This window comes from Stenella coeruleoalba, assembly GCF_951394435.1.
Source record: "Stenella coeruleoalba genome assembly, chromosome: 3".
Classification (NCBI taxonomy): domain Eukaryota; kingdom Metazoa; phylum Chordata; class Mammalia; order Artiodactyla; family Delphinidae; genus Stenella; species Stenella coeruleoalba.
In genome coordinates this window covers 130,693,551-130,706,115 of record NC_137148.1, presented here as the reverse complement: position 1 = coordinate 130,706,115, position 12,565 = coordinate 130,693,551, and the positions used below count along the sequence as shown (strand labels likewise).

General features: G+C 39.0%; 1 protein-coding gene and 1 pseudogene across 17 annotated transcripts in view; one reads left to right on the top strand and one right to left on the bottom strand.

Annotated features, from left to right (window-relative positions):
- Positions 1-12,565, bottom strand: part of SGCD (sarcoglycan delta) — a 1,717,585-nt gene that overhangs the window by 1,306,550 nt on the left and 398,470 nt on the right. The gene's annotated exons all lie outside the window — the stretch shown is intronic.
- Positions 9,616-11,620, top strand: LOC307183984 (large ribosomal subunit protein uL22-like; annotated as a pseudogene). The gene has a single exon. The product of its transcript is annotated as a large ribosomal subunit protein uL22-like (transcript).

The following is a 12,565-nucleotide window of genomic DNA, read 5'->3' as shown; positions in this document are numbered from 1 at the left end:
AATTGGGTGGTTATGAGTTGTTTCCTGCCCACTCTTGCTACAAGTTAGCCTGAGGCTACTAATTACCAGCAGGAGCGGTCAGTTGTCATGTCTGCACCAACTCCAACTCCATCATTTCTGACATCCTCACACAATGACAGGCTCACCCTTTTCCCTTTAGCAAATCTGGGTTAGCCAGGGTTTGGCTTCATTCTCACGAAAGCAGGACGCCAGTATTCCTAACTGTGACTTCAATTATTTTAGTTGAAGTTTTCTGCAGCTAAAATGCGTCTGTTCACTCAACAAATATTTATTTATTCAGGGTCTTCTCTGTGCCTGACCCTCTGCCAGGCCCTGAGTATACAGAAGAGAGATAAACAGACACGGTCTTTCCCTCCGAGAGCCTATTGTCCAGTAGGAGAGATGGACAATGACCTAGTGAAGACTCAAATAAGGATAAGTTGTGTTCAGGGCCAAAAAAGAAGAAAAAATGCTCTGAAGGAAAACAGGAGAACCTAATTTAGATGGAAGAGAGAAGGCAAGGAACACCCACCTCTCCAAGGAAATGATAGTCAACCTGAGACTTGAAGGAAGAGAAGGTGCCTTTCAGGTAAGGGTGAAGAGTAGGGAATTCCAGACAGAAGGAACAGCAGCAGAGAAGCCCAGAGGCAGGAAGGCTGTTGATGGACTCAAAGGAATGAGAGAAGTCTGGACCATGGCAAGGAAGGGGGAGAGCAAGTTTAAGATGAAGGGTAGGAAGGGCCTTAAAAGCCATCTTAAGGAAGGTGGATTTTACTCTACCTGTGACAGAAGCCATAGAAGAGTGTATTCATACGTTTATTCTGTCAGTCAGTCAGTAGTTGATTGAACATCTACCCCTGGGTCAGGTACCATTGTAGGCACCGAGAATACATCAGCATAAAAAAGCCCCACCAAATCCCCATCTTCCTGGAGCTTACATTCTCGATGACGACTCTAACACAGAGAGGTTTGATTTGTTCCACATTTATAAAAAGAGCACTTCGGTTCTCTATGAAGAATGGAAGAAGGGAGGTGAGGCAGCTCCAACGGTTTCTGCAGGAGAGACAGAGAAGCATGAAAGCTTCCTGTGCTTCACACTGCAGGGCAGGACTCCTGATGTTCCATTAGAAAGGCGTCTTGTGCCACTCTCTGGCTGGAGTGGTAATGACTTTGCGTGGCTCCGTTATTTCATCTCCCCAGGGGTCAAAAGCAATATTTTTAAGAGGGCTGGGTAAAGCTGAATTGCAGTCTATGGCCCAGAAATGACCAGAGCTGGGCAGCACCTTTGAGACTCACTGAAGCAAGAAGCCATGCACACCTAGGCTGCATGGTGAATACAGCTCTTGGGCTAAAAGAAAAAATATATGGCTGATTCCTCAGTCTACCCCAGTAAGACATTCCTGTCTCCTGATGACCTAATTATCTTTCCATGGCTTTCCTTCTTTTTCCATCCCTTCTCCTTAGGCACACACATACACACACAGTCTTTTAAGGCAAAATGAATGCAAATTTGGCCCAAAAGAGAATGAATTCAGAACAATGACCACATAACCAGGACAAGCCAATCCAGCTTTCCTGCAGGTATAATCCAGTGAGCACCTGTATCTGTATCAGGAGCATTGAAGAGTAAACACATGTCTACATTTCTCTGTCTCTAACTCCTCCCCCTGCTCCAGGACCTTCAGAATCTAAATCTCCAGGGAGTGAAGCCCAGGAATCCTCATTTTTTCACATATTATCTAGGGATTTTTTTTTTTTGCTTCAATTTTCTCACCATTAGAATTAACTTATTCAACTAAAGGCAAACCAGACAATTTAATTGTCTGTTCTTCTCTCCACGATTAGGGTAATGTTACAGGATCTCTAAAAGTCCTTCCTTCACTGAGATACAATGAGATGCAGGATGTCATAGAGGTTGAGAGGGGAGCCAGATCTAGGTTCACACGCTAGCTCCAGTAATAACTACTTATGTAACCAAGACAAGTTATGTAATCTCTTTAAACCTTAGTTTTCCTCACCTGGAAAATGGAGATGATATCACATCATATATTTATTGTGAGGATTCAATGAGGCAACAAGGTGAAACCCTCAGGTTAGATCTGGTACATACTACATCCTTCATATATAGCGATGATGACTGTTCTCTAATTTTCTTCTTCTTTTTCACCTTTGCTATTAGGACCTGGAGAGGGTATGAGAGCAGTAAAAGATGGAAGGAGAATATAGAGAACAGATACTTGTTCTTCCTTTTCTAAAAGAGAATTTTTTATTCCCCTTAATCAGCATTCTAGGAACAATTCTTCAGCTGAGGACACACAGCATGGCAGCCTGAATCCCTTGTGTAAATATAGAAATAGTTATTCCCACAAGGAACAGAAGCAAAACTCCCACACCCTAGCTCTCCCAGGCTTGCTCAAGGCTGCAAAAGCTGGGCTTGTCAGAAAACACCTCCTTGATCCATCCCTAGAGATTTTTCTAACCTAAAGTGAATCTGATGGCACTGGGGAAGGGACAAAAGGGAGGGCTGGCGCACCAAAATTTAGTTCTGTTTTTAACTTGAAACATAAAAAGGCAAAATGTCATCCAGAGACAACATTCCCAAATGGCGGGAAGAAGGGAAACCTGAGGCTTAGAGAAGTTAAATATACTTTTCAGGATTAGTAGCGATGATAAACCAAAAGACGACTCTCTCACAACGTCTCCCTATTCTAATGCCTGCTTTCTTGCGTTAACCCATCTTTATCCTCTTTGGATATGATCCTCCTAACTAAGTTTTAGTTATTCTGAGTTTGGAAACCAGAGGGGTTCAATAACATGTGGACTGTCTGGATGAAGGAAGGGAAGAAAAGACATGGAAATGAAGATGCGCTTCCCAAACAGGCCCTCAATCCATGAAGGCAAAAATGATGCACATAGAAACATTAAAAACGTCAACATGAACATCTGTTAATGAATGACACCATTTCCAGTAGAGAATAATGACACATGATAGGGCTTTTCTTTTGAATTCTTGAGCATGCTGAGATCTGGGGAGATGATGTTTCTGGTCGTGGTGGCTGCTGTCTTTGCCCAGGACTTCCATTCCACTTCCCCTCACACCATCTTGTTCTAGCAAGGGACCCTAAAACTCTGATGGAATATAATCCTGATGATACCTATCATTATACTGCAATGCCTTGGCCAGTCTTTGGTCCAGGGTTAGATATGTGACCCTAGCCAATATCAGGGCACTTTCCAGGAATCATCTAAAGGGGCCGGCCAAGAAAAATCTCTTTTCCTCTCTATTCATGAGGCTGCCAGGATATGGCCCTGGAGCTGCAAAGTGCCATATCCCTCAACATAGAAGATCATGAGGAAATGAAGCTTGGAGAGAGTTTGAGAAGACTTGGAGATGCCTTGGAGAAAATTTGAGAAGCTACGGGAGAGTGAATCTAAATGCCATCATGTCCAGGTTCTGATCTGCAGCTCTTCCTTTTGTTCAGTGAGGTATCGTCTTTCTCTTAATCTGAAGGAACTTGGGTCACTATCACTTGGAATCCCATGAATCCTAAGAGTTATGCTGGGGCCTGAAATTACAAGACCCAGTAGAGCAGGTTATGTGCTAATTAGCCTTCCAAGCTCATGGAAAATATAGATGTCTCTTCTTTAAAACTTTACTCAGTAAAAAACAATACCATTTACAATAGTAGCAAAAGAATGCTAACTACTTAGGGATAAATTTGATAAAAGACATGCAACACTTATACACTGAAAAGCTACAAAACCTTGCTAAAAGAAATTTAGAAGACCTAATGAATGGAGAGATATACAGTGTTTATGAATGGAAACACTCAGTATTATTAAGGTAGCATTATGGTATCGATTTTTTCCATTTGCTACCTATAGATTTAACTCAATCTCAAACAAAACCTCAGCAGGACTTTTAGGGAAACTAATAAGCTGATTCCATAATTTACATGCAGATGCAAAGGTCCTAAAGTAGCCCAATCAACTTGGGTTGAATAATTCTTTTGTTGTAGGGGGGCTATTCTGTGTATGTTGAGCAATATTCCTGACTTCTACCAATTATACACAAACAGTATCCCACCCCCGTTATGACAAGCAACAGTGTTTCCAGACATTGCCAAATGACTCTGGGGAACAAAATCACCCCAAATTCAAAGCCACTGAGCTATAATAATCAAATGATGTATTTGCATAGGGATAGACAAACCAGTGGAACAGAGCAGAGAGTAAAGAAATAGACCCATGTATATATGGTCTACTGATTTTTGACAAAGGTTCAAAGACAATTCAACTGAATAAAAGTAATTTTTTCAACAAATGGCATTGGAACAATTAAATATCAATAAGCAAAAAGAAGAAATGAGAAGGAAACTCAATTTATACCTCACAACACATAAAAATTAATTCAAAATGAATTCATACTCAAATGTAACCTAAAAACTCAACTTCTAGGTTCTAGAAAACATCTGGAAGAAAATTTAGGCAAAAGTGTTTGTGACCTTGGTTTAGGAAAAGATTTTTAGTTAAGGCACTAAAGGCAGGACCTAAACATGAACAAACTGATAACTTTGATGTAATCAAAATCAAAAACCTCTGTTCTTCAAATGCTATGAAAAGATAAGAAACAAAAAGAAAATATTTTGAAATCACATATCTGATAAAGGACTTGCATGCAGAAAATAAAAAGAGCTCTCAAAGGCAATGGTATGAAAACAGCCCAATTACAATTGGTAACGGATTTGAACAAATATTTTATCAAAGAAGATATATAGATAGCAATAAGCTCATGAAAAAAATTCTCAACATCATTAGTTATTAGGGAAATGCAAATTAAAACCCCAATTAAATATCACTATATACCTATTAGAATGGCTAAACTTAGAGAAACTGACCATACCAAGTGTTGGTGAGCACATGGAAGAATTAGAATTCTTAAACACTGCTGCTGGGAATATAAAATGGTATAGTCACTTTGAAACACAATTGGGCAGTTCCTTAACAATTTAAACAAACATACTGTATTAGATTGTTATGGTTGCCATAACAAAGTACCCCAAATTGGGTATCTTAAAGAACAGAAATTTATTGTCTCATAATTTTGGATAGAAGTTCAAGATCAAGGTGGTGGCAGTGTTGGTTTCTTCTGAGGGCTGTGAGGGAGAATCTGCCCCATGCCTTTCTCCTAGCTTCTGGTGGTTTGCTGGCAGTCTTTGGCATTCCTTGGCTTGCAGAAGCATCACCCCTACCTTTGCCTTCATCTTTACATGGCATCCTTCCTTTGTGCATATCTCTATGCCCAAATTTTCCCATTTTTATAAGGACAACAGTTATATTAGATGAAGGCCCCCCCTAATGACCTCATTTTAACTCAATTACGTGTATAAAGACTCTATCTCCAAGTAGGGTCACATTCTGAGGTACAGGGGTTAGAACATCAACATATCTTTTTCAGGGGACATAATTCAACCCATAACACCTACCGTATGATCCAGACATTCCATTCCTAGGTGCTTATCCAAAATAAACGAAAGCATATATATGTATGTTCACAGCAGCTTTATTCATAATACCCCAAAACTAGAAACAAACGAAATCTTAATCAACAAATGAATGGCTAAACAAATTGTGGTATATCTATAAAATATAATACTACCCAGCAATAAAATGAATTAACTATGGACTTACACAATTATACAAATGAACCCCAAAATAATGATGCTGAGTGATGTAAGACAAAGGAATACATCTTTTGTGATTTCATTTATATAAAGTCAAGAAAATGCATAATAATTATAGGAATGACAGGAAGCAGATCAGTCATTGCCTAGTGATGGGGAAAGGGGTAGGGAGAGATTATAAAGGGAACAAGGAAATTTGGGGGGTGAGTGATTTATTCACTATCTTGATTGTGATGATAGTCTCACAGTTTTATACGTATATACATGTCAAAACTTATTAAATTGTAGGCTTTATATATCTGCAGATTATTGTACGTCAATTATACCTCAACAAAACTGTTAAGAACAAAACAAAACAGAGCTTGTGCATAAAGCAGGGCACCTGGTAATATTGAAGAAGGTGTCATGCTAAACTAGTGATGATTGTATAAGACAGTTGGGACATCTTTAAGAAATGGCACTCCATTTAAAGTCTCATAACACCATCTAAGACGCCATAATAAGAAATGTTACCATCTAAAAGAGGTATGGTGCTTTAGGCTGGAGGAAGACTACTTACAAACACTGACTATCCAACATAACTGAAATGGAAATGAGAAATGCTGTCGAAAGAGAAAGGGCTATCAGCCCGATTTGTCCTGCCAATGCCAAATCAACTGATTTATTCAACACAGATTTACTAAGCTCAAACAAGGGCATCAAGCTGTGCATGCAGTGATGAACTGGACGTGCCCCTTGTCCAGTCTGCTGGGACAAAGGCAGAGGCTGCACATTATCAGCTCACCAGAACGCTGCTTGCTTAGGGCTCTGTGAATGTGCTTCCTAAGTTCTAGGGGAGCTGAAGGGGGCGGGGGATGGGTCCACAAGTCTAACCGATTCTCTACAACTCACCAGGGCATAAATCCATCACAAGTATATAAACTGCCAGTCTAGGTCAGACTTAGACCCCCAGATCAACATTCTGTATCTGGCAGTGATTTGTACCAAGTGTATGGGGAAGAAACACAACTATCTTCCTTGGTGCTAGCATGAAAGTTTGGGGCTATTCCTAGGGTCCTTATATTCTATGTCTGAAATGTTACATTTTAGTTAAGTTACTGCAATTCTAGAATACAGTGTGAGAAAGGATATAATCAGAGTCTACAGAATCAAATGCAGTCTGGATAAGATGAATTTGAACTTGATATATCAATTCAGTGAAATCTATCAGTCCAACCAGTGTTTGACAACTGGCAGGCAAAGCAACCAATTGATTTGCCGTCATTTTCTTTCTACAGTTGGCTGCTGCTTGATGTAGTACAGGGGAAGAAGATCTGCATATTTAACCAAAATGCCTAAGAGGCAGCAAGGAGTAAATGAAAGGCAAGGTCAAACTGTGTGACCTTAAGTTAATGAACCTCTCTGAAACTTAAATCCTGCCTTGACAAAAAGGTGGATAGTAAGAATACCTACATTAAAGAGTTGATCTGAGGATTTAATAAACCAGGTGTGTGTGGTTCCTGGTTCATGGTATTTTAATAATAATAATAATAAGTAGTAGTAGTAGTATTGATAGTAATAGTAGTAGCAGTATTGCCACTGTCGTAATTTATGTTCTAAATCTGTTACTTGTTTTCTAGGTATGTCTCCACTGATAGGACCTTTCACTCTTTTTGATTTTTCATTCACTTAATCTGTAAGACAGCAGTTATGAGAGCTGCCTTACATAACCCACAAATTAATTCAAGAAGTAGTTCTACTTGATAGGTGTATGCCAGTCACTAAAGCTATAGAGATGAGCAAGACATGATTCTTGCCCTCAAGGAGTTTCAGTCTAGTGAGGAAGGTAGACAAGCAAACAGACAGTGGTAAAATAGGATGAAGACTCCATAATAGGCAATATACAGGCTGAGTGTGGATGTCCACAGAAGGACCAGCAGGGTTCAGGGCAGGCTTCCTGAATGGGAGTTAGCCACAAAAGCGTTTTTGGCAGAGGGAATAGATATCCAAAGGTTGAAAAGGCAAGAAACAGGTGGTGATTTGGCAAATAATAGTTTAGTTTGGTGAGAAGACAGAATCCAAGGAAAAGAGAGATTAAATAAATTCTGGGAAGGTGCATAAGGGCCAGACCAGGAGAGCCTCTTAAACCATATGAAGGAGTCTGGCCACTACCTTGAAGTATCCTGAATACAAAGCTGGTATTAGAAACAAATGTTAAAATTTAAGTACTCTTTAATTCTACAATTCTATTCAAATATTGTCACTATCATCAGGTACACATGGATTCAATGTCAGCTGTTGTGCACAAGGATACTGCTATGAACTGCAGGTTTGTGTGTCCCAAAATTCATGTGTTGAAATCTTAACCTCCAATGTGATGGTTTTTGGAGGAGGGGTCTTTGGGAGGTGATTAAGTCATGAGGATGGAACCCTCATATGGGATTAGTGCCCTTATTAAAGAGACCCCAGAGAGCTCCCTTGCCCTTTCTACCATGTAAGGACACAGACAGAAGACGGGCCACCTATAAACCAAGAAGCGAGCTCTCACCAGATACCAAATCTGCCAATGCCTTGATCTTGGAATTCCCAGCCTCCAGAACTGTGAGAAATAAATTTCTGTTGTTTATAAGCCAACAAGTCTATAGTATTCTGTCACAGCAGCCTGAACAGACTAAGACTGGAGTTCATCTCATTTTCTCCACCTCTGTAACACACACACACACACACACACACACACACACACACCACAAAGAAAAAAATAATAAACTATCACACGACTGCTTGCAATTGTAAGTGTGAAGTCCTATGCCTGCTCACTGCCTGCAAGAAACTCAGGAGGTCAATGACATGAACTATCATTGCTTTGTGGCAATAGCTGCTGCCCATGGTTCTACTCTTACTAATTTTATGTCATCAGAATGCAAGAGCTCCCAGAGAGGCTGGTCTCCTGTCTCCAGGTTTGCTTTCCCTTGCAGTGAAGCAGGGTTGCCCAGAGAACTGAATGTGAGGAAATGGAACCACTGAAGCTCCTAGACGAAAATTAATGGTGCCATTTTTTTTCAATGTAAGCCTAACCTTAGAGCTTTTGCTGTCAACCATTCATAAATGCTGCTGTAAAATGGGCATGCAGCCTCAAAGCCCTAGTGAGGCACCAACTAATGGTTTATATTGCCACTAATATATTACACAAGGCTTGAACATTTAGTTAAAAGTAAAAATGGAGAATTTGGGGGAGGTGCCAGAGAGGTAAATTCGGAAGAAGTCCATGGCAGAAGAAAGGAGTCTTTGATGCATGCTGGGGTACAATATATGTGTACCACTTTTAATTGTTCTTTGGGTTGAAAATTGCAGTTTCTGCATCTGAGCCCTTTCCGAAGAATTAATCAGAGGAAATCTGTAAAGTTTTCCCATACCTAATAAAACATGCCTCCACAAAGCTTCACAGAGGAAATTATTATAAGATGGTCAGCCTGTATGTGAGATCACACCTGTGCTTTCCGTTCTGGAGAAAGAGCTGGAGAACTTGCCTAGTTAATCTTGGAAAAGAGACTGATTTTGTCTTCTGAAACCTTTTCTCTTGTAAGTTAGTTCTCTAGACTTTTATAATCACAGTTACTTGGCTGATTTATTTGAAAATGCCGATATTCCTGGTGTTCCTAAGGCTATATAATAGTATAAATTAATGACAATTTTTACAAATTTATTGAAACTAATTTTTAGTTTTTAGACTCATTGGAATAATTTACTGAAATTATACCAGGTACTATAAATAAGACAAGCAAATAACAAATCTGAGACTATAAAAATCAAACTGAAATATGCTACATCATATTCTGGAAACATACCACACATTCACAGGAACACAAGTCTAAGAAAACTAGATGTAAATACATGAATTCTTATAGAAAAGTGCTTCCAGTTAAAAAGGGTAGTCTTAAGAGAATGGCAGGGTAGTGGTAAGGGGTTTTTAGAGAAATCTCCCTGCCAAAAACTCCTACCAAATGCCTTGGCATTATTTCAAATTATTGAGTTTCTGCCTTAGAAACCTTAATGTCTGATTTATAAATCCTTTCTATAGAATCTTTTCAGGAGTATGAAAACATTCACTGGTTGATACAAAGCTAGGTTTAAAGACCTATTCAGTGCATCATTTTGCTCACATTGGTCACATATGTACAAGCTAAACAGATTTGTAAGAGGAGAGATAAAATGAATAAACTTATTCCAATAAGTTAGGGAAAAGGACCTGCAAGTATTCAGCCAAATGCAATATTGGAATAGCTGCTTCAGAGTGAATCCTGGAAGATGGAATAAACAAAGGCGTTATACCAAATTCCAACTGTCAAAGTAAAGCTGACTGCACTATACTGACATGACACACATAGTAGTTCAAGTGGTCAAATTAGAGCAACACAACAAGTTTCTATTCATTACCAGGCAGATGACAAGTCCTGAACTAAATGTGAAAAATAAAACCTTACAAGACATGGTGCTGTCCTTAAGATTTCTATCTCCCTGGTGAAATAAGATTTAAATACAAAACCTAAGTCAAATTAACATAATCTAGCACATAATGAAGGAAAAAATTTTCATCAATCATTAATTTATTCTACTTTTGTTGAATGCTTATGGGACAAGCAATATACGAGCCACTGAGTATAAACAATGAATCACACTTAATCTCTGCCCTCAAGAAACTCACAGTAAGAAGTATTATTTTCCAAATTGTTTTCCATGGACAGTGAAATTTCTCAAACCACTTTGACAATGGAAGACTTTTTTTCCAGAGTCTGAAGAGTATTCTTCACGGCTATGTAGGAAATGTTGGTTTCAATCCAGGAATGGTATAAAAATTTAAGTAAGGAAAAATCTCTAGGTTATACTTTGAGAAATCCTTATGGATTTTAACCAAAGCACTGGATGATGGATAGACCTTGGACTGGTAGGTAGATTTAAGGCAAGGAGAGCTCATAATATGTGCAACGTACACAGTAGATGATACTTAAAATGACTGAACCACCTAAAAATGGTAGACAATACTTAAAATGACTAGACCACTTAAAATGACTGGACCACTCCTCCTTTTCTGGTAAGCGGCCTGAGGTGACCTCTAAAAATGGTTCGCTATTCACATGACCCAGAAAACCCCACAAAATCATGCAAGTCAAGAGGTTCAAATCTTCGCGTTCACTTTAAGAACACTCATGAAACTGCCCAGGCCATTAAGGGTATGCATATCCGAAAAGCCACCAAGCATCTGAAGGATGTCACTTTAAAGAAGCAATGTGTGCCATTCCATCGTTACAATGGTGGAGTTGGTAGGTGTGCCCAAGCCAAACAGTGGGGCTGGACACAGGGTCGGTGGCCCAAAAAGAGTGCTGAATTTTTACTGCACATGCTCAAAAATGCAGAGAGTAATGCTGAACTTAAGGGCTTAGATGTAGATTCTCTGGTCATTGAGCATATCCAGGTGAACAAAGCCCCCAAGATGTGGCACAGGACTTACAGAGCTCATGGTCAGATCAACTCATACATGAGCTCTCCCTGACACATTGAGATGATCCTTACTGAAAGAGAACTGATTGTTCCTAAACCAGAAGAGGAGGTTGCCCAGAAGGAAAAGATATCCCAGAAGAAACTGAAGAAACAAAGATTTATGGTCTGGGAATAAATGCTTCAAAAAATAAATGCAAATAAAAGTAAAAAAAAAAAAAAAAGACTGGATCATCACAGGTCCTCAAGCAGAGTAGTGAGAAATAAAATTTGATAGGTGAATTGAGACCAAGAGTGGAGGATCTAAAAACCCGAACTGAAAACTTCATTCTTTATTAAGAAAGTGACATGGAAAAAGTCCTATTTTTAAGAAGCAACCTAGCCATGATAGTTCAGTGTAACCTGCACGTAAAGAAAAAAGTCTGGAATAAACTCAGAAGATAACAGGACCCAAACTCTCCCTGAAGAATGGATCAACATGACTCTAATGACAAAAAATGATACTTTACGTAAGAAAACATGCTAAAATTAGATAGAAATAAGGCAAAAGATGTAGAAAATTTTAATTTGCTTTTCAACAGCAGAATCAGTCTGGGGCACTGGAAAGGAGACCATCAATCATAAGGGCCAGAAAGCATTGGACTTTAACCTTTGAGGTCCATTGAAGGCAACATGATATAGCTACAAAACTTCTTGAGCTGTACACTTGTGCTGACTGGGTTCAACCGCATCACTGTCATTTACTACTGTTTTATTCCTATCTAAAATATTTCTTTTGGTTATATACGATCACTTATATTCAAGAAGGTTCTACAATGCATGAGCTTTAAGAAATTTTATATCTTCATTTTTTACACTGTATTTAGTCTTTCAACAGATATTTTCTAAGTATCGATTATACATCAAGGACTGAGCTAGGCACTGGAGGTTCAGCACGGAACAAGACAGACATGACTGCTGCCCTGGTGGAGCTCACATTAACTACACAAAAACTTTTTTTATTAATGTACAGAAAACTAAGAATACATCCCTTGCACCATTTTCATAGAACAGCTCACCATGGCAGATCTAATGTCTTCCATGGTGCGATGCACAGATGTCAGAAACGAGAAGGCTGCATTAATTTACTGTAGATAATAACTAGACTTTTAAAAGAAAGTATGAAATCATTGATCTATAGTAAAACCAGCCACTGACTTTTCTTGCTATTCAGAGGACGTGATACTCATCACTAGCACTTAGAAACAGAATGCCAGAGTTGGAAAGGTTCAGAAAGATCAAATCATTCTACTTTGCATTTTTACCGATACAGGAACTAAATCCAAAAGAGCATAAATGATTTGTCTAAGGCTCCATAGCTATTCAGAAACAGAGAAGGAACCAGAATCAAGATGCCCTTTACATCAGCC